This window comes from Cydia strobilella, chromosome 25 (assembly GCF_947568885.1).
Source record: "Cydia strobilella chromosome 25, ilCydStro3.1, whole genome shotgun sequence".
NCBI lineage: Eukaryota > Metazoa > Arthropoda > Insecta > Lepidoptera > Tortricidae > Cydia > Cydia strobilella.
The window spans coordinates 1,936,860-1,950,296 of NC_086065.1; the positions used below are offsets into that span (position 1 = coordinate 1,936,860).

General features: G+C 34.4%; 1 protein-coding gene across 1 annotated transcript in view; it reads left to right on the top strand.

Annotated features, from left to right (window-relative positions):
• LOC134752816 (probable chitinase 2) overlaps positions 1-13,437 on the top strand; it is a 483,068-nt gene that overhangs the window by 110,039 nt on the left and 359,592 nt on the right. The gene's annotated exons all lie outside the window — the stretch shown is intronic.

Here is a 13,437-nt window from a genome sequence, read left to right on the forward strand (position 1 = left end):
TAAGATGTATTGGGTAAAACGTAAAAAGACCCAACAAACATTCAATTACATATATATAATTCAATTACAATGTAATTTATAAATGCCTAAGGTTGTTCTATTAGTAAAAGTGTAACAGCAGTGAATACGGACGATTTCAATTATTAAAAGCAAAACCAGTTTAGATAAAAAAGTGACATGAGGAGCGATTGGACTACATCAAATCATTAGGCGTTATCTTTACAATCATGTAGTGGTCATATTTTAGATAGTTTAAGCATGAATGCGTTGTATTAATTGTATATTTGAATTAAGGCAACACTTGCTTTGTGACCGATTTAAAAAAAAAACCTCTTATTCAAGCTTTTATCACTAAATAATTGTGTCAAACCTAAATACAATTAGATTGCGTTGTTTTATCCTGTTACATCCTTAGAGTCAAGATCGTATCGTAACAACATCAAAACCAAGGCCAAATCTGAATACCCCTCCAAATAGCAAACCTCAACGTAAAAGAAAAAACAAATTTTCAAACGCAGTATGCATAGCCTCCACTCTCTCATGAAAAAAAGCTCAAAAAGCCTCACTAGGTACCTTAATAATATCCACAGCCCGCGGCCGCCGACAGTCACATTCTTAAAATCGCGGCATCCAAACGCGCTTTCAAATTAAAAAAAAAACATACGTTGGAAAAGAACTTTTTAAAAATGCGTGCCGCGTTTTTCTTTTTAATTCTCGTTTCATGTGCGTTTGCGAAGGAAAACGGTTTTCTGCCAGCTTTAGAAGAAAAGTTTGAAGAAATATTATCTGATTATGTGGGATATGTTACAAATTGGTTCCAGAGTTTTAACGATGAACATATAGGGAAGACGAAAATGGGAAGGTATTTAAATTACGATGAAATGAAAATGAAATTGGCGGAATCTGGAAATCGTGAGTATTTTTACGTATTTTCGTATTTCGCTTTTTGTTCGTGAGTTTTGGAACCTTATACATGAAAGTTCCTATATGATTATGGCTATTTTCTTTATATACCAGGCCGGTGGCAAACAAGCATACGGCCGTAGCTTATGGACGCCTGCAACACCAGAGATATTACATGCGCGTTGCCGACCCTTTTAAGAAATGTAATGACTTAGGCTAGTCCTGTAACATTGCATTTTGTTTTAAATAAATAAATAAAAAACAAATAAATTGAAAATTATTGACATTAGTGGCAACACAAATATTTAGGTATATAATACTTACCTAAACACTTTACAAAAACGCATATAAGAAATTACATAACATTAAAAAAAAGTAATCGGTATGTTTAATACAAAATCTTTAAGTACTAACGTAGGCTAGGATCAACTAACACTCATTGGACCATTTGTTGTCTTGAATAAAATAAATATCCAACTCCATTAAAATTAAGTAATTTATCTTTATAATAATAAACTGAAATAAATGTCATATACTAAGAAAACAACACTTTTTCATGGTATATGACATTTATTTCATTTTAAAATTTAATAAAGTAGTGTTTCTACTTGAAATAAAAACAAATAAAAATGTTTTCTAAAAAATAATTTAATTTGTTCTAATACTTCTAACAGTATTTATATTAATAATTAAATTATGCTTATTTTTAATTCTATCGAAGCTTCTTAGATAAGTAAATATTGAATTAATAAATATTTTAAGATGATTTTAATTACAAAACTTCCGTGAGACAGACATATTAAATATGTTAATAACGGGTCACTCTCGTATTTTAAGTCGAAAAACAAAAATAAAAATAATAAATATATTTAATATTTTAGGATGATCTTACACAAATCGACTTAGTCCCACGTTGTGTACTATAAACTCAAAACTGGAATTCAATACCAAAAAATCTACCACACGGTTGCCACTGCAATCTAATGTTAGTACAATAGTATTTTCCTTATTTACAAAAAACATGCTAAGATAATATATTTCTTTGTAATTGTAATCCTATGATTTAAAGTGTGTACTCTCTCTTCCGGAAATCGTTTTTTCCAGATCGCGATTTTTGCCATTCGCAATTTTTACCATTTTATTTTATATCGTACAATAAAATAAGTCGGTTTTGCTCGCATTTCACCTAACACACTCCTCGCTTCGCTCGTCGTCGCACCTATTTATTTTCTATCTTCCGTGATTGTAAACAAATGAAATATATAGTGGGAAATTATGTGAATGCTTAGAAAACCTAACAGGAAAATAAGCTATTGGAAAATAATAAAAAATGGGAAATTATGCGAATGGTTACAAAACATAAGAGGAAAATAAGCTACTGGCAAATAAAATTAATGGGAAAATATGAAAATGGTAAAAATTGAGAAAAAATAAAATGGTAAAAATTGCGAATGGCAAAAATCGCGATCTGGAAAAAACGATTTCCGGAAGAGAAAGTACACGCTCATGTAGGATCCTACCTTTGGGTCGGACAATGTGAAAACGCTCTAGAAATAGAGCAAGAAAAGTCTGCAGAGATTTTGACAGCACACGCAATGCCAGTGTTATTTATACGTCATAATTTTATAGAAGTTTGTCGTTTAAAATAACACCTGTACATGACCTGCACTGCGTGTGCTGTCAAAATGACACAATTATTGTAAGGCCAGAATTACACTCGTAAGTTTTACTTACGTAAGTAGGGACAAAGCTATTTGCTAGAATGAGATAACGGTATTCATATCTCATTCTGTAGTATAGCTGTGTCCCTACTTACGTAAGTAAAACTTAGTCATAATGTAATGATTGTCATATTATCATTAATCATAATTCTGAAACCACACTTAACTTAAATTTTCTCAGGTTATCCTATAGATAGGTTAGGTTAGGTTTGTTTTATGGCAATCCTGAAAAGTTATACGCGTTTCTGAGAAAAACCAAATTATAACTAACGAAAATGTGGACAAACAATACAATACATTATGACATAAAACTATATGGGAAACAATAGAGACCCTGTCAAAATCTCTGCAGACTTTTCTTGGTTTGACTCTAACAGCGTAGTGATTGGAATTGACCCTGAAAAATCTCCATACAACGTAGCTCATCATTGTAGTGGTTGGCGCTATTTACCAATTTTGCAATTTACCAATGTCCAATTGTGCATATGAAAACCTTAACTTTCTATAACCCAAGAAATCACGTCTGACGGCGAACTTTCCATTTTCCATTACTTATTTCAAAAAGTTGTACATAATTTTATAAGAAGGCTCCGTGAAATACAAAATGTATTCAGATTTTTTACAAATCCTCCCATTTTTTGCTCTGTCGCGTAAAAAAGCGCCGCCGCCGGTGAGCTTTGATTAGCACGTTCTCTTCTTTATTGTGATACTTTTTTCCGATTCAAGTTTAACAAGCCATTCAATTCTATTGTACTCAGAGTGTAATAATAACGATATACTTACAACATAGATTGTACGTGATTGTACTTACATGTTAATAAAAACTGTCACCTATTTTGACTGCTAACTACTGTAAAAGTGAATCTTACTTTCATATACTTAAGGCAAATTTTGAAGTAAAATTGTCTTTAGAATAAAGTAAAGTAGTTATTTATAGATTTTTCAACAAAAATATTTATTGATTTTTTAGTTTTAAGTTTTGACATTTTAACTAAATTTAACTGCGCATAATTATATCTTAATTTTATAGTTTTTTATTAAAATTTTAATATTTTTAATAATCAATGAATTTTATTATTACCCATCAATTAATTGTCAAGGTCTTTTTCATTTTATCAATTACCAAATGCTCAGCCAATTTAATTTGAATGGATCTTTATGTGAAATAAAACTGAAAGCGGATTATATCGCGTATATTGAATTTATAATACATCCCGACGTTTCGAACTCTTTACAGCGTTCGTTGTCAACGGGTGACTGAGGAAAACCACAAAATGCAAAAATACCCACATACTAAAAATAATGAACCTTCATAGACTTCAAGTTTTATACCTAATTATATTTATTTTTAATTGCAAATGTAAATACCTTCAATGTTATCTGGATTAAATGATTTTATTATTATTATAAAGTAAATTATTTATTTGCATTAAATGTGGTCTTATTATAATTATAAGTATCACACATTTAGCAGTATTTATATGTAGCATGCAAAATATGTACATCTTAATCTTACATCTTAAAAAATCTATTTACATTTCATGCGATCTGTTAAGCAGTCAACAACAGTGATAATAAATAAAATGATGAAAATAATAATAATAAAAAAAAATGACATTAGCTAATGTGGAAGTCAAAATATTCTTTAAAATTGTAAAAAATATTGTCTAATAGCCAGTTATACAATGTCCGTTTGAATCTTTTTATGTCAAACATTTCTTAATAACTAATGGCAAAGAGGATATAATAAGATAGAGCAGTACTGTCATAGTAAATTTTGTAACCACTGTAAATTCACTGCCATCTATCGACATACTTTAAAACTAAAAATAAAGATTTATAAAAATACGTTAAAATGTATTTAAATATGGATAAATATTTTTTTTTATTTGCATTAATTATTTTTATATGACTTTGACCCATGTTCTTTCACTGATATGCGTTAAAATTATAAATAACAAACAAAACCGTCAACGCCCTCTATACGAGAGTAGGCCAAAGCTAGTGGCGCCATCTGATCGAGAATCAAATTTCCGTGATTAACTATACTTGTTACATTAACATCAACTAACTTTCAGTAATATATTATACAGATTTTTATGTAGTTTATCATTAAAAAAAAAAAAACTTTATTTCTTTAGAGGCACGTTTTTTCCTTAGACTGTATTCATCTATTACGGAGTTATATCTATCTTTGCTAATGGTAAATGATCATAGACATAGTATACACAAGTAGTTATAGACATGAAACCGAGCGACCAGGGGTAAGATAAAGACATATTCATATATTGACAGTTTCATGTATGGCAGCATAATCCTTTTTCTCTTTCACTCTTATACATATATTTCGGTATTTCGCTATCGCCTCCTTGCTATGATGCATAAAAAAATCATTTATCCATGTATATAAATACATTTTATGGTATTATTATACATCTTAATTTTTAGGGTTCCGTACTCAAAGGGTAAAAACGGGACCCTATTACTAAGACTTCGCTGTCCGTCTGTCTGTCACCAGGCTGTATCTCATGAACCGTGATATCTAGACAGTTGAAATTTTCACAGATGATGTATTTCTGTTGCCGCTATAACAACAAATACTAAAAAGTGCGGAACCCTCGGTGTGCGAGTCCGACTCGGCCGGTTTTTTAGTTTTAATAGTAACTATCGTAAGTCGATAGATGGCAGTGAATTTACAGTGGCTACAAAATGTACTATGAGACGTACCGCTCTATCGTATTATATCCTCTTTGGCTCTATCCTATTATAACCTCTGCTGATATATGAAATTAGCACTCTTATGGTGGATAGACAGCCTATGGCGGAAATTAGAAACGGACATGTCTGTCACTGCCAAATTCTCGTCACGCATTGAGAGTATTTGAGAGATCTGACGGACACATCTCTCTAGCTATTTGGTGAAAATAAATCAATTATTTAATTACATTAAAACACAATACAGAAATACAATGTCAAAAACTATACAAATATTAATAAATACCTAAAATCTAAAAAAATCTACATACAATTTCATCAACAATACCTAATATAAAATATATTAGGTATTATTGATATAAAAAAAACACACACACACAAATACAAAACAAAACACAAAGCAGTAAGCAACGTCAGTCAAAAATCCAACCCCGCGTCATCCCCGGCGCAAAGGTGCCCAAAACGCTCGCCGCATTACCACGCTGAACCGCAATGGATAACCTCTACACCAAGAATGACCCGGAGCGGGGATCCGGGAGCGGGGATTAATTAATTTGGGTTTAATGTTTTAATTTTCTCATGTTCCAGACCCAACTGAAGGCCGAAGCAGCATGAAAAAGGTCGGCCACTCCATGATGCCATTGGTCTTCCAAGTAGGCGCCACGTCCACATGGATGTTGCTGACAACTTTGCTGACGGCTAAAACGCTTGCAGTCGGGCTGGCGCTACTGGTGTTCAAGATTGCTGCCGGCTCTGCTAAGGTATGCATCTTACCGTAAGATATTGGACTACAATGATGTTGCTGACAACTTTGCTGACGGCTTAAATGCTTGCAGTCGGCCTTGCGCTGCTGGTGTTTAAGATTGCTGCTGGCTCCGATAAGGTAAGATTTAAAACCGGCCAAGTGCGAGTCAGACTCGCGTTCCAAGGGTTCCGTACATTACACAATTTAAACAATGTATTTTCTATGTGAAATGTCTTTAAAAAACCCGTAGGGGTCGGATCAAAAACTAAGTAATTAAGTCCGACTCACGCTTGACTGCACATTTCTAATAGGTTTTCCGGTGATCTATAGGTATAGATCTATTTTGTGTATTTTTTCAAAATTTTTGACCCAGTAGTTTCGGAGATAAAGGGGGGACTGGTCATTTTTTGCCTATTTTCTTGAATAACGTCTAAACTATTTATTTTAAAATTATAAAAAATATATATTTGAGATTCTCACAATGAGCTCTTTCATTTGATATGTAAACACGATATATTTTGGCAACTTTATTTTTTAATTTTCTCATTTACCCCCTAAAGTGGCCCCTGTGTTTAAAATTAATATGTTTACGTTACATGTCCATCTTTGGGTCACAAACTTACATATGTGTACCAAATTTCAAATTAATTGGTCCAGTAGTTTCGGAGAAAATAGGCTGTGACAGACGGACAGACAGACAGACAGACAGACGCACGAGTGATCCTATAAGGGTTCCGTTTTTTCCTTTTGAGGTACGGAACCCTAACAAGAATATTACTGACAAAGTGCTGACGGCTAAAACGATTATGCCTAGTTTTAATTTTTAATGACAATCTTTAGAAGAGTAATGAAGATGTTAAATTACTAGGTACGTTTAACCAAAGATAGATATAACTCCGTAATAGATGGATACAGTCTAAGGAAAAAAACGTGCCTCGAAAATCAAGAAAATTTGACTCTCGATCAGAGGGCGCTACTAGCTTTGGCCTGCTGTCGTATAGATGGCGTTGACGATTTCGTTTGTTATTTAACAATTTTTACCCATATCAGTGAAAGAACATGGGTCAAAATCATAAAAATAATTAAAGCAAATAAAAAAATCATTTATCCATATTTAAATACATTTTATCGTATGTTTATAAATCTTCATTTTTAGTTTTAAAGTGTGTCGATAGATGGCAGTGAATTTACTGTGGTTACAAAATTTACTATGACAGTACCGCTCTAGTATAAGTTACTCTATGGTTTAACTTTGAATAGCAAAGAAGAAATTTATTCCAAATGGTCAAATGCTTTTCTCTATCCAATAAAAAATATAGAAAAAAGTTGTATCGATATCATTTAGGCACCTTCGCTTTGTAAAGCAAATCGTTTGAATCGCTATTACGCCGGTCATATTCTTCGTATCTTTTTTATTTATTTATTTATTTATTTAATCTTTATTGCACAAAAGAAAATACAATCGTACAAAAGGCGGACTTAATGCTATGAGGCATTCTCTACCAGTCAACCTTCGGGCAAAGCAGATAATTTGTAGGCGGTGCAACATAGTGATTACATATATACAAGTATAGTTAAATAATGGATAGGCATAGACATACATACATATATCTGTATATATAATATATAAATACATACAATATACATACATACAAATACATAAGATATCAGATGAAACTTTCAAAACAGAAACACTAAGAATTCATCGTTCTGCCAGCAAAGTACTCACGTAAGGATTTTTTAAATGCAAATCTATTCGGACACTGTCTAATTTTAACAGGGAGACTATTCCAAAGGCGAGCTGCCTGAAAAGAGAAAGAATAGGACATGAAACCTGTTCGGTGAGATGGTATGGTTTTAGGGTTCCGTACCCAAAAACGGGACCCTATTACTAAGACTACGCTGTCTGTCTGTCTGTACGTCTGTCACCAGGCTGTATCTCAAGAACCGTAATAGCTAGACAGTTCAAATTTTCAAAGAAGATGTATTTCTGTTGCCGCTATAACAACAAATAGGTACTAAAAGCTGAATAAAATTAATATTTAAGTGGGGCTCCCATACAACAAATTTGATTTTTTTGCCGTTTTTTGCATAATGGTACGGAACCCTTCGTGCGCGAGCCCGACTCGCACTTGGCCGGTGTTTTAGTACATATTTCGTTTCGCTACCTACTAAATATGATTACTTACGTGCTTACGATGTAAGCCAATTTTTTATCATACCGAGCGTGATATCGAAGTTTATGTTCATTAGGGATCCGTACCCAAAGGGTAAAAACGGGACCCTATTACTAAGACTCCGCTGTCCGTGTGTCTGTCTGTCACCAGGCTATATTTCATGAACCGTGATAGCTAGACAGTTGAAATTTTCACAGATGATGTATTTCTGTTGCCGCTATAACAACAAATACTAAAAAGTACGGAACCCTCGGTGCGCGAGTCCGACTCACACTTGGCCGGTTTTTTTTGTATCAACGTGATCTACAATTTGATTCCGAGGGTTCCGTACTTTTTAGTATTTGTTGTTATAGCGGCAACGGAAATACATCATCTGTGAAAATTTCAACTGTCTAGCTATCACGGTTCATCAGATACAGCCTGGTAACAGACAGACAGGCAGCGGAGTCTTTGTAATAGGGTCCCGTTTTTACCCTTTGCGTGCGGAACCCTAAAAAATCACCAAACTTTGCAGGCAATGCATGCAGGGCATGGTAGGCAATATTGAGGAAGTTGACGATACTGCAAATGTGGCCAAAACAACCCTCTTACTATTATCAAAGAGGATATAATAGGATACAGTGGTACTGTCATAGTAAATTTTGTAACCACAGTAAATTCACTGCTATCTATCGACACACTTTAAAACTAAAAATAAAGATTTATAAAAATACGTTTACATGTATTTATATATGGATAAATGTTTTTTTTTATTTGCATTAATTATTTTGACCCACGTTTTTTCACTGATATGCGTTAAAATTGTTAAATAACAAACGAAACCGTCAACGCCATCTATCCAAGAGTAGGCCAAAGGTAGTGGCGCCATCTGATCGAGAATCAAATTTTCGTGATTTTCGAGGCACGTTTTTTCCTTGAGATCCATCTATTACGGAGTTATATCTATCTTTGCTATTATCGTACCTAAGTTATGTGAAAAATACTATAGGCCACAAGTGCCACAACACTAGGAATTTATCACCGAGCCGCTCGCTGTAACATGTGTCTTCGTGTATAATCATGTTGTTAATATTTTGTCGAATCATTAATAATAACGGAGTATTTGTAATAAATCATGCCCGCTTTTCATCTCATCAAATTACACATAGCTTATTGATTGTTCAATTCAAATGATACCGGGCCTCCATACATGGATTGGCAATCTCCTTTATAATCGTATTACCTTTCGTTTGAACGTGCCTCTCGAGCCCGAATCAGATTTAATAATTTGTTACGGTCATAAACTGGTTTTGATAGGACCTTGATGATCGCTTACGCTGATTGTGCATGCGAAAGGAGTGAAAATCGATCAAATCAATACTTAATAGCATATGGATAAGTAAGTAAGATAACTATAAGAAGCGGACTTAGGGCCAGTTGCACCAACCACAATTAACAGACTGATCAACATCAAGCAGCAGAGAACTATGAAACTTCCCATACAATAAAATTTAGCGGACGCTAAAACGGTGACAGACGGTTTGGTGCAACCGACCCTTAATAGGGCCGATATGTACAACAGTATAAAGGTCCTGTAAAATAATAATTAAATAGTAGATTGTTAACCAAGGGATGAAAGGCACTCATTCCTGCCGAGGTATTTTGGTGCTCGAACGCAGTGAGAGCGCCAATAGTCCGAGGCTGAAATGATGCCTTTCACCCGAGTTAAACACTCTACTTTTCATTTCGAATACGAGGAAAGTAAAATGCATGTTTTTTTAAACATGACTAAGTATAATATATAATAAATTTTTATAGTATTTCTTAAGGGTACTTTCAGTTAACAATTTAGGCAAAATTATCGTTATTTATGGAATGGAGAGTCAAATATCAGAATGGAAATTGTATAGCAAATCCACTTAAACTCCAATTTCAATTGCTTATCGTAAAAATATTAAAAAAATCGTACTTCGAACGTAAAATGCTCTAGTATCATTTTCTGCACACCTTTTAGAACAACAATGGCCCTCTTTCAGAGCATGAGAAATGAAAATAAAATAAACAATCATTAGCACACCACATAGACCTAGCATTACATAGAATCAAAGATAGATATAACTCCGTAATAGATGGATACAGTCTAAGGAAAAAACGTGCCTCGAAAATCAGGAAAGTTTGATTTTCGATCAGATGGCGCCACTAGTTTTGGCCTACGCTCGTATAGAGGGCATTGACTGTTGAGTTTGTTATTTATAATTTTAACGCATAACAGTGAAAGAACATGGGTCAAAATCATATAAAAATAATTAATGCAAATAAAAAAATCATTCCATATTTAAATACATTTTATAGTATTTTAATAAATATTTATTTTTAGTTTTAAAGTGTGTCGACAGATGATTGACGACAGTGAATTTACTGGGGTTACAAAATTTACTATGACAGTACCGCTCTAGTATAAGTTACTCTATGCATAGAATAGATGTGCTATACGCGTGCGCCCCTGAGGGACAGAATATACGCAATGCGACAAAATTAAAAACATGTTTTAACATTCCTGACAACATACCAAAAACAACCTACGTAATTTGGTCGGGTTCATTGTTACCCACCATAAAAACGGTGGGCAACATAAAACGTCTACGTCACTTAGGACTTTTTAGAAGGGTTCATCCATTAATTATCCATATCCACGAATTTCGAGGTTTTTTGACCCCTCCCCCCTCCTTGTCACACTTGGTCACATTTGGCAAACCCCTCCCCCCCCTGGTGTGACGTCACATTTTTTTAATGAAATCGGCAAATCGAATTAAGAATTATTAGTAATTTATCAAAATATTTTGACAAAAGAAATATTAGTAATTTTATAACCTAAAACTGATTAGGAAAGAAAATTAAACGAATAAAAACAATTATCGTTTCAAAAACTTGTTGTTTAACTGTACAGTGAATAAAATAATTTAAATAAGTATAAATGACGTCACAAAGTTTGTGACTCCCCCCTCCCCCTTGTCACAACAAGTCACATATTCTTGCGCCCCCCCCCCCCCCCTTAAAGTGTGATGTAATTAATGGATGACCCCGAAGTAATAATTTTACTTGGTTAGAGTTTAACTATGAAATCTTTCGTGTAATCTAACTATTCTAAATTTTAACCTGCATACACACATATATTTATATATATCTATCTGTAAAAATAATATCCCGCGCACATATCAATGTGGTTCAGTAAGGGGGCGGACTGAAAATCAGCGCTGTGCGGTCAATTCCTGGTGAAGTGGCTGGCGCAGCATATGCTGAGCCCGCTCCTTTTGTCGCGCATGCCAATTTTTTATGTTATTCGTTTCCTGTAATTTCTCTTCTGTTGTGTGGCAATAAATGTTTTCTTATTCTTATTCTTAAGTAGGCAGAAAGAAAAAGTGAGATTATGACAAGGACAAACAATAATAGCGCTTTTTCTGCTACTTCTACTGAAAGTTCCACAAAAGCATCTCGTTCGGTCAAATGGGAGAGGGGCCATTTCCTCTCTATATTATTGTACCTCTATGAATCACCACGACGTACGTAAAAGTCGTATCGAAACCAGATCAAAACCATAACAAATTGGTAAATTAGAATCCTCCTCCAGGTGTCTTGAAACCGAACAATCTATCAACAGGTTTGCAATGCTTTGACCGTTTTATAAAATTAATAATAAGAAAAAAAAACTACCTGTAGAGAGTATAGAGGCCGCTCTTCCGTTTTTTACCCACATCTACTTACAATCTTATTGTATGAATATTCACTTTTGACTTTCGCTTCAATTATTTTCAATAAAAAGTACTTAATGTTTATATTACAAGAGGTGCGGAATTGATTGTTATTGATTATTTAATTTATTTTGAATCAATTTAGAGAAAGAGGTGCATTGTATTGCGAGGTATTATATTAAATATTTTGATTTGTGTTTTTTTTTATAATATAGTTTTGGCTGTACGTAATCTGACAGTAAAAAGATGATTCTGAAAGGACCGCGCTAAAACCCTGCGTAAACGGGAAAGCATTATACCATTAAAAAAAATGTATGAAAGCAAATTGCAGGGTATGTTATCAGTGTAAAATGTATGGAATTCTATTCAGCAGATGAAGTAAAATCTAGAATTTCAAAGCTAAATAAAATATATTATTCTAAGAGACCTCCGCGAGCTGTACCGGGTGCAAAGGTGCCCATCACACTTGCCGCGTTACCACGTTGGATAGCGATGGCTATTAGCCTTTGGCACATTGTATAATGGTATAACAGGCGGGAAATCTTTAAATGAGATCGTATTCAATTGTAATTCGACTATTTCAACTATGATTATATCAAATCACAGGTCAATTCGAACGTAAACTGATATCAGAATGACATCTAACTGATGTCATTCAGTTATCGTATTTCATTCGTACTTGTCCGTCTAGGCGCGGGCAAGACGCACGATAACTATAGGTATAGTATTCTATACAATCGTGATATAATAGAGACTTTTCAGTCGAGTACCGTGTTTAGGCCACGAAGCTTGCTGAGTGGCCTAATGAAGGTACGAGATTGAAAGCTTGTTTATATCATTATTGACAATATTTTATCTACGAGTCATCTAAAATAATACTTTCTCTACTATAAAACCTGAATAATTAGTACTAAGAAAATTAGGTAAGTATCTCAGTAGTACAAAATACATCAACGTGTGCATAATAATGAAATAGTCGCGTGTTGGTGTCTTTTCCACTGGACCGTGGCGCCACGTGATTCGTCAAACCCATTAGAGTTGACTACAGCGTCTCATCATTCGCTTGCCCTTGTCCCATTCACTTGGGGTCGGCGCAGTCTTTTTCTTCCATACCTCTCTGTCACCCGTCATCTCATCATTCACTTGCGTTAGTGACAACAGCGTCTATCTATCTAATATTATAGTTGAGTCCATACATGAAAAATATTTATCAGTACGGTTTTTACTCACTATTATTTTAAGTCGCTTTTTGCGACATTTTTCGGATTCTTTGGGAATCCATCCTCAGGCACGAGTGTCCGCGGCGGTTGTACGTCGTGCACTGCCCGCGCCGCCCGCCTCGTCGCTCGTTGCGCACGCGCTGATGGGGCGGGGGCGGGGGGCGCGGGGCAGTCCGCAGATGGAGTCGTCAAGTGAGGGTCTGGTAGGGCGGCTGTATCGAACGAAGT